At 41.4% G+C, this 12,364-nt stretch overlaps 1 long non-coding RNA gene across 1 annotated transcript; it reads right to left on the bottom strand.

Annotated features, from left to right (window-relative positions):
* Positions 1–210: 210 nt before the first annotated feature.
* Positions 211–5,893, bottom strand: LOC106603744 (uncharacterized). Its single transcript, XR_001328485.2, has 7 exons — positions 4,592–5,893; positions 4,062–4,116; positions 3,381–3,493; positions 3,196–3,261; positions 3,004–3,107; positions 542–631; positions 211–345 (listed from the first exon to the last, which is right to left on the bottom strand). It is a non-coding gene; the product is annotated as an uncharacterized lncRNA (long non-coding RNA).
* Between the last annotated feature and the right edge of the window lie 6,471 nt (positions 5,894–12,364).

Below are 12,364 nucleotides of genomic sequence, written 5' to 3'. Positions count from 1 at the left end.
TGTAAAAAGTATTGCAGGGGATAAAGTTGGATACTGAAAACATTGTTCATTACATTTCTATTTGTTTCCATAGTCACCAATTAGTTTCAATCTGCAAAACATTCTTACATTTAAAATAAATCAAACAATTCTATGCACATCTGCATACAGTAATTATTTCATAATTTACCCATACACATTACATGCATTGATAGACTGGGGCAGAGTATATGAAGGCCTATTGCTTTTATTATTGATGATTATTAAGAGTGATGTGGTGGGGTAGATCCTCATCAAGGACCTCTGAGCAAAGAAGGCGATCTGGAGCGCAATGGCCCTTTTGACGAGTGGTGTGATGGGTCAGATCTGCAGTGAAGAGAATCAGCGCATTAGAACTTTATCGATTTTGAGATTTTTTAACTAGAAAAGGACCTTCCTGAAGAAACTTTGTGGATTCAGCTGGCTAAAACGTTTTAAAGTATTTCTACGGTACAAGTTGAAGATTATGGCAGTTATAGCTTAGAGATGTCTTTAAAGAAGAGCAACTTGCTCATATACATACTTTAGGTCCTCCTCCACCACGGCGGTCAGGTGCACATTTTAGGACTTTACCGACGGCCCGCAACACATCAACCTCCCAAGTTTTCTGGCTCTTCATGACACGTAATGTAAGCATAAAAAGATAATAAATTACCGATTGACATAATGTGGGCATGCAGGACACGACTGAACAGTAACGCACAGTAAAATATATTTAAAATGTCTCATTGTCTATGTCAAATGTCTCAACTGCTCACATTTACTTATCAATTACAATGGAGCACACACGAGTGGTAGCAAAGGCATGTTTGCTCCTCTCTCCCTTCATATTGAAGTGGGACATTAATTCATTGGTCATCAATCTGAAACATTTTAAAATTAGACAGTAGTTGGATCATTACATTGTTTAAATTGTCGCTAAATAGGGTAGAGTGTTGCTTAATCCTAATACATACAACTTTTTATAAACACACCACTCTATAATCCCGAGGACATTATCCAGGTGTCATGTCCTGACCATAGAGTGCTCTTATTTTCTATGGTAGAGTAGGTCAGGGTGTGACTGGGGGGTTTATTCTAGTTTATTTGTTCTATGTTGTGTTCTAGTTTCTTTTTTCTATGTTGGGGTTTTTGTATGATTCCCAATTAGAGGCAGTTGGTCATCGTTGTCTCTAATTGGGGATCATATTTAAGTAGTTGTTTTTCCAACCTGTGTTTATGGGAGATTATTTTTGAGTTAGTGCATGTTGCACCTCTGTCGTCACAGTTTGTGTTTTTGTTTATAGTTTTTTGTTTGTCTTGCAAAGTTTCACGTTCTAATAAAAGATGTGGAACGATACTCACGCTGCGCCTTGGTCCGTTCCTACACACATGCGTGACAGAATCTCCCACCACCAAAGGACCAAGCAGCGTGCCCAGGAGGAGCAGGGATCCTGGGCCCGGGAGAAAAGGGAGTGGAGGACATCCTGGACCTGGGAGGAGGTAATGGCAGGGGACAAGACCCTGCCATGGAAGCAGGCGGAGACAGCAAGAGAGGAACAGCGACGATACGAGGAATTAGCACGGCAACGACAGAAGCCCGAGAGGCAGCTCCCCCCAAAAATTGGGGCGGGAGGCACACGGTGAGATTGGCGGAGTCAGGTTTTAGACCCCGTGCTTACTGTAGGGAGCGTGTGACCAGTCAGGCACCGTGTTATGCGGTGATGCACACCGTATCTCCAGTGCGCATTCACAGACCGGTGCGCTCGTTTCTGGCTCCCCGCATTCAGCCAGGACGGGTTGTGCCGGCTCAGCGCTCCTGGTCTCCGGTGCGTCTCCTCGGTCCAGGATATCCTACACCGGCTCTACGCACTGTGTCGCCAATGTGCCTTCACAGCCCAGTGCGTCCTGTGCCAGCGCCCCGCACTTGCCGGGCTAAAGTGAGCATTCAGCCAGGACGGGTTGTGCCAGCTCTATGCTCCAGACCTCCAGTGCGCCTCCACGGTCCAGTATATCCTGCACCGGTTCTACGCACCAGGTCTCCAGTGCGCCTCCACAGCCAAATACGTCCTGTGCCTCCTCCTCGCACTCTCCCTCGGGTGCGTGTCCTCAGTCAGGTACATCCTGTGCCTCCTCCTCGCACTCTCCCTGAAGTGCGTGTCCTCAGTCAGGTACGTCCTGTGCCTGCTCCTCGCACTCTCCCTGAAGTGCGCCTGCCCAGTCAGGTACGTCCTGTGCCTGCTCCTCGCACTCGACCTGAAGTGCGTGTCACCAGTCTGGCGCTACCTGTTCCAGCTCCACGCACCAGGCCTCCAGTGCGCCTTCCCAGTCCAGAGCTTCCGGCGACAGTTCCCAGTCCGGAGCTTCCGGCGACAGTTCCCAGTCCGGAACCTCCTGAGACGGCCTACGGTCCGGAACCTCCTGAGACGGCCTGCGGTCCGGAACCTCCTGAGACGGTCCGCGGTCCGGCGCCTCCGGCGACAGTCGGCGGTCCGGAGCCTCCGGCGACAGTCGGCGGTCCGGAGCCTCCGGCGACAGTCGGCGGTCCGGAGCCTCCGGCGACAGTCGGCGGTCCGGAGCCTCCGGCGACAGTCGGCGGTCTGGTTCCACGAAAGTGGGGGGAGCCCCAAGCGGAGGGGGGTCTGCGTCCCGCACCGGAGCCTCCACCGATGCTGCTGACCATAGAGTGCTCTTATTGTCTATGGTAGAGTAGGTCAGGGTGTGACTGGGGGGTTTATTCTAGTTTATTTGTTCTACGTTGTGTTCTAGTTTCTTTTTTCTATGTTGGGGTTTTTGTATGATTCCCAATTAGAGGCAGCTGGTCATCGTTGTCTCTAATTGGGGATCATATTTAAGTAGTTGTTTTTACCACCTGTGTTTATGGGAGATTATTTTTGAGTTAGTGCATGTTGCACCTCTGTCGTCACGGTTTGTGTTTTTGTTTATAGTTTATTGTTTGTCTTGCAAAGTTTCACATTCTAATAAAAGATGTGGAACGATACTCACGCTGCGCCTTGGTCCGTTCCTACACACATGCGTGACACCAGGACAGTTCCTCCAATCCAGGACAGCTTGGCAGTCTTAAAAAAAGAAAGGTCACCAAGGAAGGTCTGTAAAAAAGTGAGTTAAAATAGGATGTTATTTGCTTTACAAACGTATATTATTAGAAGTGGTGCTATTTCAATTGGATCTACTTACACTAAGATCAAGCAATCATGGGGAGCTGAATAGCATGTCTTTTGGGGAATACAGTCTCAGTGAGATCTGATGCAGAGAAAAAACTTGAATGATCATCAGCATAGTACAAACCTAGCTCTAACCAAGCTGTTTAGTAGGAATCAATACACATTATCAAAGAGAACAACATTTTTCACACAACTTACTGTCAATGACTACGGATTTAAGAAGGGCTGGTTCTGCTCTATCCTTTCCCTGGGATGTGGGAGAATAGGTGGGTGGACAAGCACTACATCAGGTCATTGACATGTTTAAGGAACTGTAAAGACAGGGACAAATCATGATTCACCATTAAGTTAACCTAGCTACTACAGAAGACCTGTCTTTAGTAAGTTAGACTTAGCCTAGCAAGTACATTCACTATGTTGCCCTTCAGCAATGGCCAGCAGCATACCACCCTGAATCCCACTGCTGGCTGGCTTTTGAAGCTAAGCAGGGTTGGTCCGAGTCAGTCCCTGGATGGGGGACCAGATGGTGTTGGAGGGCCAGTTCCTCTGGTCTTAAAAAATATCCCAATTCCCCAGGGCAGTGATTGGGGACATTGCTCTGTGTAGGGTGCTGGATGGGACGTTAAACGGGTGTCCTGACTCTCTGTGGCCACTAAAGATCCCATGGCACTTATCGTAAGAGTAGGGGTGTTAATCCCAATCTGGCCCTAATACCATCATGGTCACTTAATCATCCCCAGCTTCCAATTGGTTCCTTCATCTCGTCTGTAACTATATTCCTTCCCCAGGTTGTTGCTGAGAATGTGTTCTCAGTCAACTTGGTCTAAAAAAAGTACTAATAATAAGCAGACAGAGAGAGACAAAACATAAGCTTTTTACATTTCTTAGTCAGCCGGCTGGATAACTTCTGTCTGCCATCCAAACTAGAAGATTACTGCAATAAAGAGAATCAATAATTGAAAAAGGTAGTTGACAGGAGTTAGAATGAGTGTTGAGGGGAGATAGGCAAGGATCCCTGATTAATCAAGAAAAACTTCACATTCGTATTGGGAGGTACATGTTTCAAGAATTAGGCTAGCTAACAATGTCACACACAGTCAATGTTTCCTATTTGCATTCATCAACCCTCTCTCGCGTGCACTCACTCACTCACACACACGACAATGTTGACATGATGACAACCTTTTTTATAAATTATTGTGATCATCTCTCTTCCCCTCTCTCTCACACACACAAACACATACACACAGCTAGCATTTTCTAAAGTTATTGTGATCATAATTTCTCTCTCTCGCTCTCTCGCTCACACACACACAAACATTTACTGTCATTAATAACTAAACATATCAAATGTCAAAACATTAGATAGCTAACTAGCTACAATGGGTACAAATTGAAATTTAACTTACCATGTCCATGGAGGATTAGCCAGAGAGCTAACGTTAGCTAGCTAGCTAGCTAAAATTAGCCAGCTAGCAAAACTTTCCTTGACGTTCTTCTCCCCAACAAACCGCCGATTTACTTACAAATGTAAAACAAGAATGCATGAGAACATGGATGACCACTTAGCAGTCAAATATTACTATTTCTTTATTTTTTGCAAATTTTGATAAACTGTCGTTTTCCAGCTGTGTTGCTATGTAGCCTATCAGGCGCTCTGTCCCAACGGCCATATGGAATGTTGACGCTTCAGCAAGAAGGCAAGGCATAGTTTCCAATCCAAGTTTAAGTTGGAACTGATATGCCTACCTGCTTATTTAGATACAGAAATGTAAATAAAATGACTGCACGCATTTATGTTAATTGCTTAAAAACTTTACGGGAAAATCTAATTGTCATACTGTATTTCCAGGGTCAAATTCGGGTGCAATAATTTTACTAATTATGGAAATAAAATGGGATAGAAATATTTTTGGGGTAACTCATGGTAGATTGTATAGGATAATGAAATAAAATACATAGGCCTATTTGTTAAATTCTGAAAACAAATTTAGTCATAATAGAACATCAAAATTGCATTCAGTGGAACAGAAGAAAATGTGCAGCAAAACAGTGCAATTACACAGACAAAAGATTACCATTAGAAGCCAACACATACCCAAACTACCCAGTAAGCAAAATGATGTTGAAAAGACGTCTTTTCCAGACATTGATATGTGTAAGCCGTTATTGTAAATAAGAATTTGTTCTTAACTGACTTGCATAGTTAAACAAAGGTTAAATAAAATATATAAAATAAACATGCATTTCAGCTGCTGAATGAAAGTTTAGAAAATGTATTTTATGGATGTTGAAAAAATATCTTATACGGACGTCGAAAAGACTACCTTTATGGACGTTGAAAATACGTATTTTCAGTACGTTGAATTTAGGTGCTGAATGAAAGGTGAAAATATGTATTTTCCGGACGACAAAAATATGTATTTTCAAGATGCTGAAAATACATATTTTTCAGAAATAAATTCTATGGCCAAATTTCAACTGCACATACATTCAATGAAATAAGCATTATATCACAATCATTTTTCAAGCCTCTTGATATAAAAAAAGAGTCTTGTTATTATTGTTCCCATCTGTCACATGCACTTATGTTAGCTTTTTCAAAAGCTTTAAAACTGACAGTGATGTTCAAAGTAGTCCAAAAAACTCATATTTCAAACATCCAGCCTGACAAAAGATACATTTTATGCCTCACCATTAAGTTAATTATTGCCAATACATATTAACCTGTTAGGGCTAGGGGGCAGTATTGACACGGCTGGATAAAAAACATACCCGATTTAATCTGGTTACCACTCCTACCCAGTAACTAGAATATGCATATACTTATTACATATGGATAGAAAACACCCTAAAGTTTCTAAAACTGTTTGAATGGTGTCTGTGAGTATAACAGAACTCAAATGGCAGGTCAAAACCTGAGAGATTCCTTTACAGGAAGTGGCCTGTCTGACCATTTCTTGAACTTCTTTTCCATCTCTATCTTTTACTAAGGATCTCTGCTCTAACGTGACACTTCCCACGTCGTCCATAGGCGCTCAGAGCCCGGGAAAAAACAGAATGTCGTCATTCCAGCCCCAGGCTGAAACACATTATCGCCTTTCTCAAGTGGCCGATCAAGGGACTCTGGGCTTATGCGCATGACCCGACCGCCCCCGCCTTTGTGATTTTTTCCTCTGTTTGCCGAAAAGGAGATTCCCTGTCGGAATATTATCGCTTTTCTACGAGAAAAATGGCGTAAAAATTGATTTTAAACAGCGGTTGACATGCTTCGAAGTACGGTAATGGAATATTTAGAATTTTATTGTCACGAATTGCGCCATGCGCGCGACACTTCTTTACCATTTCGGATAGTGTCTGGAACGCACGAACAAAACGCCGCTATTCGGATATAACGATGGATTATTTTGGACCAAACCAACATTTGTTATTGAAGTAGCAGTCCTGGGTGTGCATTCTGACGAAGACAACAAAAGGTAATGAAACTTTTATAATAGTAAATATGATTATGGTGAGTGCTAAACTTGCCGGGTGTCTAAATAGCGAGCCCGTGATGCCTGGGCTATGTACTTAGAATATTGCAAAATGTGCTTTCACCAAAAAGCTATTTTAAAATCGGACATATCGAGTGCATAGAGGAGGTCTGTATCTATAATTCTTAAAATAATTGTTATGCTTTTTGTGAACGTTTATCGTGAGTAATTTAGTAAAATGTTAGCGAATTCCCCGGAAGTTTGCGGGGGGTATGCTAGTTCTGAACGTCACATGCTAATGTAAAAAGCTGGTTTTTGATATAAATATGAACTTGATTGAACAAAACATGCATGTATTGTATAACATAATGTCCTAGGGTTGTCATCTGATGAAGATCATCAAAGGTGAGTGCTGCATTTAGCTGTCTTCTGGGTTTTGGTGACATTATATGCTGGCTTGAAAAATGGGTGTCTGATTATTTCTGGCTTGGTACTCTGCTGACATAATCTAATGTTTTGCTTTCGTTGTAAAGCCTTTTTGAAATCGGACAGTGTGGTTAGATTAACGAGAGTCTTGTCTTTAAATAGCTGTAAAATAGTCATATGTTTGAGAAATTGAAGTAATAGGATTTTTAAGGTTTTGAAAATCGCGCCACAGGCTGCAAGTGGCTGTTACGTAGGTGGGACGAATTCGTCCCGCCTAGCCCAGAGAGGTTAACAAAGGGGTGTACATTTGGTTTTGATATTTCATGTTTAATATTCATGTAAGATTTAGTAATCATAATTATTACAGAATTGCAGAATAAACCAACAGACCCCTTCAACTAGAATAACTTTTTTTTTAAATCTACCTTAGTTGTATGCACGGACTCTAAGTCGATCTGGATAAGAGTGTCTGCTGAATGACCAAAATGTAAATGTAAAAACAAACACTTGCAAAGTATGCTGGGTATTATTCGAATGCACTCGAAACTCAAGCCAGTACAAATTTGGTCGGTGCGATCCAAATCTGAACAAATCATAGACGTCTAGGATGTTTCACAAGTTTGAACATTACAGTAGAGCACAATAGAGCATAGTACAGTATGGTACAGAACAGTCAAGTTTTATTCAGTAGAGTAGGGTACAGTACACTATACTTTACTCTAGTGTGCCAATTATAGACGTCTATGTTTGGGCCAAATCAAGGACGGTCTGGACCAATTTTGAACCAATTATAGACTTCTATGTTTGGGCCAAATATAGGCCGGACTGGACGTCTGTGGACATTGAACTGAAGGCCGGTCCAAACCGGACAAAATCTAAACCAAACATAGACGTCAATGATTGGTCTGGACCAAAAATGTACGTCCTTGGACGTTGAAATCAAGGCTGGTCCAGACTGCACCAAAAACATTGGTATAAGATGTCGTGAAAAATACGTCTTTATCACTACTTATGCCCCCTGGGTTCTTTCCTGGCAGGGTTTATATTCTGAAGTGACAAGTTGCCAATGAGATAGTTAATAGTCTTGTAAACATTATATAAAATGCATATGTTATCTCACCATGGAAAGTCATATCGGATTCTATTTGTTTATGGGCCTATACAAATATTAAAAAAAAAAAAAATCCTAATTTTTGTCATGGTTTGTAATGTGGAACCTATAAGGTAAGCATATATTTAATTTAAAGCATCTAATTTATCTTCATTGTCAAATCATGCACTACAGATTCTTATTCGATTTTTCTTTCACACATTATCAACTTGTGCATACAAGATACATTTTGATTTGTATGTTTCTTTTCTATACGGGAACCACTCCATATGCGAAAAGAATAGTTCAGATGTGGGGTATATCACAAAAACTTAAACTGAAAAAAAAGCATCCATGAACAAATTACTGTCTTTACCGGCGGCTGCTTACCCGACCATTCATAAGATGATGTTTCCCGCTTGTTTTACGGCTTGAGTTTTTGGTTGGGTATTTATTTGTCTTGATTTCTTGCACTTGCTGCTGTTGAATAGTGGAAATGTTTAAATTTTCGTGGCAGTCTGTGTGCAACAACCTGTGCATGTCTATTGCTGTCTGGAAGTTATGGGTCTCCTGAGAGAACGCGAGAAAATCTTCGCATCAAAGCATGATGTGGTTGTTGATCATTTCTGCCATGTCCAGCAGATGAAAATCAAACCATTCCGGTCTCAGTGTTGTGGGTTTTGCTTACGGTAGGCTACTACTCTTCCTCTCGTTGCCGTGGATAAAGAAGAGTGAATGCCACGGAGAAATATCCACGCAGTTTCAAGCTCCTGCCGTGCAGAGAAGCGACTCAGCTTTCGACTGGAGACATACTGTTGTCTGTCTCATCTTACTAATGAATCTAGTCAAAACCATGCATGGCGCAGCCCGGAAAATATGCATGTCCTGATGAGTAGGCAAAGACAATGAACTGTTATGTAGCCTATTATTCAGAAATCTCATTGGAATTGAGATGACTTTACTGAGTAGTAGTATCCTATTGAATGTTCTGTGAAGTGCTTCTGCTAAATTATTACCCACACTGATTTAACATATTTCTAAGATAAGAGAGTACCAGTCAAAAGTTTGGGCACACCTACTCATTTAAGGTTTTTCTTTATTTTTACTATTTTCTACATTGTACAATAATAGTGAAGACATCAAAACTATGAAATAACAAATATGGAATCATGTAGTAACCAAAAAAGGAAACAAATCTAAATATATTTTATATTTGAGATTCTTCAAAGTAGCTACCCTTAACCTTGATGAAAGCTTTTGCACACTCTTGGTATTCTCTGAACCACTTTCATGAGGTAGTCACCTGGAATGCATTTAAATTAACAGGTGTGCCTTGTTAAAATGGAATTTGTGGAATTTCTTTCCTTCTTAATGCGTTTAAGCCAATCAGTTGTGTTGTGACAAGGTAGGGTGGTATACAGAAGATAGCCCTACTTGAAAAATACCACGTCCATATTATGGCAATAACTGCTCAAATAAGCAAAGAGAAATGACAGTCCATCATTACTTTAAGACATGAAGTCAGTCAATCCAGAAAATGTCAATCCGGAAAATGTCAAGAACTTTGAAAGTTTCTTCAAGTGCAGTCGCAAAAACCATCAAGCGCCATGATGAATCTGGCACTCGTGAGCACCGCCACAGGAAAGGAAGACCCAGAGTTACCTCTGCTGCAGAACATAAGTTCATTAGAGTTACCTGCACCTTAGATTTCAGCCCAAATAAATGCTTCACAGAGTCAAGTAACAGACACATAACATCAACTTTTCAGAGGAGACGGCGTGAATCAGGACTTCATGGACGAATTGCTGCAAAGAAACCACTACTAAAGGACACCAAGAAGAAGAGACTTGCTTGGGCCAAGAAACACAAGTAATGGACATTAGACCGGTGGAAATCTGTCCTTTGGTCTGATGAGTCCAAATTTGAGATTTTTGGTTCCAACCGCCGTGTCTTTGTGAGACGCAGAGTAGGTGAATGGATTATCTCTGCATGTGTGGTTCCCACTGTGAAGCATGGAGGAGGAGGTGTGGGGGTGCTTTGCTGGTGACACTGTCAGTGATTTATTTAGAATTCAAGGCACACTTAACCAGCATGGCAACCACAGCATTCTGCAGCGATATGCCGTCTCATCTGGTTTGCACTTAGTGGGACTATGATTTGTTTTTCAACACACCTCCAGGCTGTGTAAGGGCTATTTGACCAAGAAGGAGAGTGATGGAGTGCTGCTTCAGATCACCTGGCCTCCACAATCGCCCGACCTCAACCTAATTGAAATGGTTTGGGATGAGTTGGACCCTCGGATTTTAGCAGACAAACATCGGGCAATAGCACGCTTGATGGCCTGGATGAGGATGAGAAAAATAACCACAACTCCCACTATTGGAAGTATTATGCCCACCAAAAAACTTCCCCATGTACCGAATGTGGAAGACAACCACATGACTGAGCCTAAATCATCTGGATTGTAATCATGCTATTTAGCGCCCTCAGTCCTGATTTTTGTATTAGGTCAGTTATTTATTCAGAATTATCAGGAATGTAAGTACAGCATTCAGCACCAATAACAGCACATCTACCCCCTTGTGAAGACAGAAGATAATCAAGGGCCAAACAATTTTGCATCGCCACAGTCCGAATGGCAACCATCTCGGCCGTAATTAACTCAAGACTCTCAGTAGTTCTATTTGCTCGAATTTCCAAAGAGTTAGCCATATTAATAACTTCCCATGTTATTTTAGAAATACTATAAGAGAGAAAGGCAATCACAAAGAATCTTTCAGTTTCTGTAATCCCACGTTTATGAATGTCTTACATGGGGTACAACATATCCCAAATAACACGACCCTTGCCACAACTTCGGTAACCAGGAATAGGCATAGGATCCACAGATAAAGTAAGTCCCATTGTGAGCTATCATACCATTATTGATGATATTACCGAAGGTATTGGCATAAAAAGTAGTCATAGTGCCATTATTGAGAGTTAATCAACAGACATTAGACATTCCGCAACCTTAGTACTGTCACAGGCAGATAGATAGATCTGTTGTCTGATCACACTTACTCTGTCCTACTTTGACAAACGCGTCCTGGTGCAGTTGAGACAAGTTCTGTAACCTATTAAAGAAAGTAAAAGAAAGTAACCTATTAAAACATAACCACCCAACATGGGCATGTGTAGTAACTCGGTAACGTGGTCGATGATTAGTGTCATTGGTAATTCCAAATGAAGGAAGGTACTGCAGAACTAGGTACTCTTGCATGTTGATACTCAACATTCTCACCCCAATTATACCAATTAACATCTCTCCATATCCCCAACATTTCACTCTGGTTAAAAGGAATAGCCCTTAATGAAATATCTGCCCTTGATGTGAATGGTGCATACGTACAAACCTAACAACTACTTTGATTGACTACGGTGGCATAGTGTAGAGAGAGGGTAGAAACATATTGATGCCCAGTGTCCCTCATCCTGCTGACACATCTCTGTGTTGGAAATGGAAACACCACCCCACATCCTGTATTAGGAGGAAACTCGCAATGAAAATAATTTCAAACATCCTTCACTTGTCTGCAAGACAATAATATTCAATCGTCCTATTGTCAAGGTAATCATTCACAAAGTCCTTCAAAAGTGACCAGCTCTTCCACACTGGTATCAGTCCCACATAGATAACTATTACAAATTATGCCGGTAATGTGGAATTCTTCTTCCGTTCCACTGGTTGCACTTCACCAGTGATCTTGTATCGTTTCAAGTACAGTCAAGGGATATTGCTGCAGCCTCAGATGATAGATTCTCATAACATGTAAAGAAGGAAACAAAAAAGTGAAAATAAACCCTCTTAAGGATACCCCCTTTTTTCAATTTTCACTTAAAATGACAGATTTGGGTATAACTGACTCAGGCCCTGAAGCAAGGATATGCATATTCTTGGTACCATTTGAAAGGAAACACTTTGCACGTTGTGGAAATGTGAAAGGAATGTAGGTGAATATAACAGAATAGATCTGGTAAAAGATAATACAAAGAAAAAAACAACTGTTCTTTTGTATTTTTTTTCTACCATCATCTTTAAAATGCAAGAGAAAGGCCATAATGTATTGTTCCAGCCCATGTACAATTTAGATGTTGTCCACTAGATGGCAGCAGTGTATGTGCATAGTTTTAGACTGATCCAATGTTCCATT

The sequence above is a fragment of the Salmo salar genome, chromosome ssa04 (assembly GCF_905237065.1).
Source record: "Salmo salar chromosome ssa04, Ssal_v3.1, whole genome shotgun sequence".
In the NCBI taxonomy this organism is placed as follows: domain Eukaryota; kingdom Metazoa; phylum Chordata; class Actinopteri; order Salmoniformes; family Salmonidae; genus Salmo; species Salmo salar.
The sequence above is the reverse complement of the archived record's forward strand: the minus strand, read 5'-3'. Positions and strand labels throughout refer to the sequence as shown.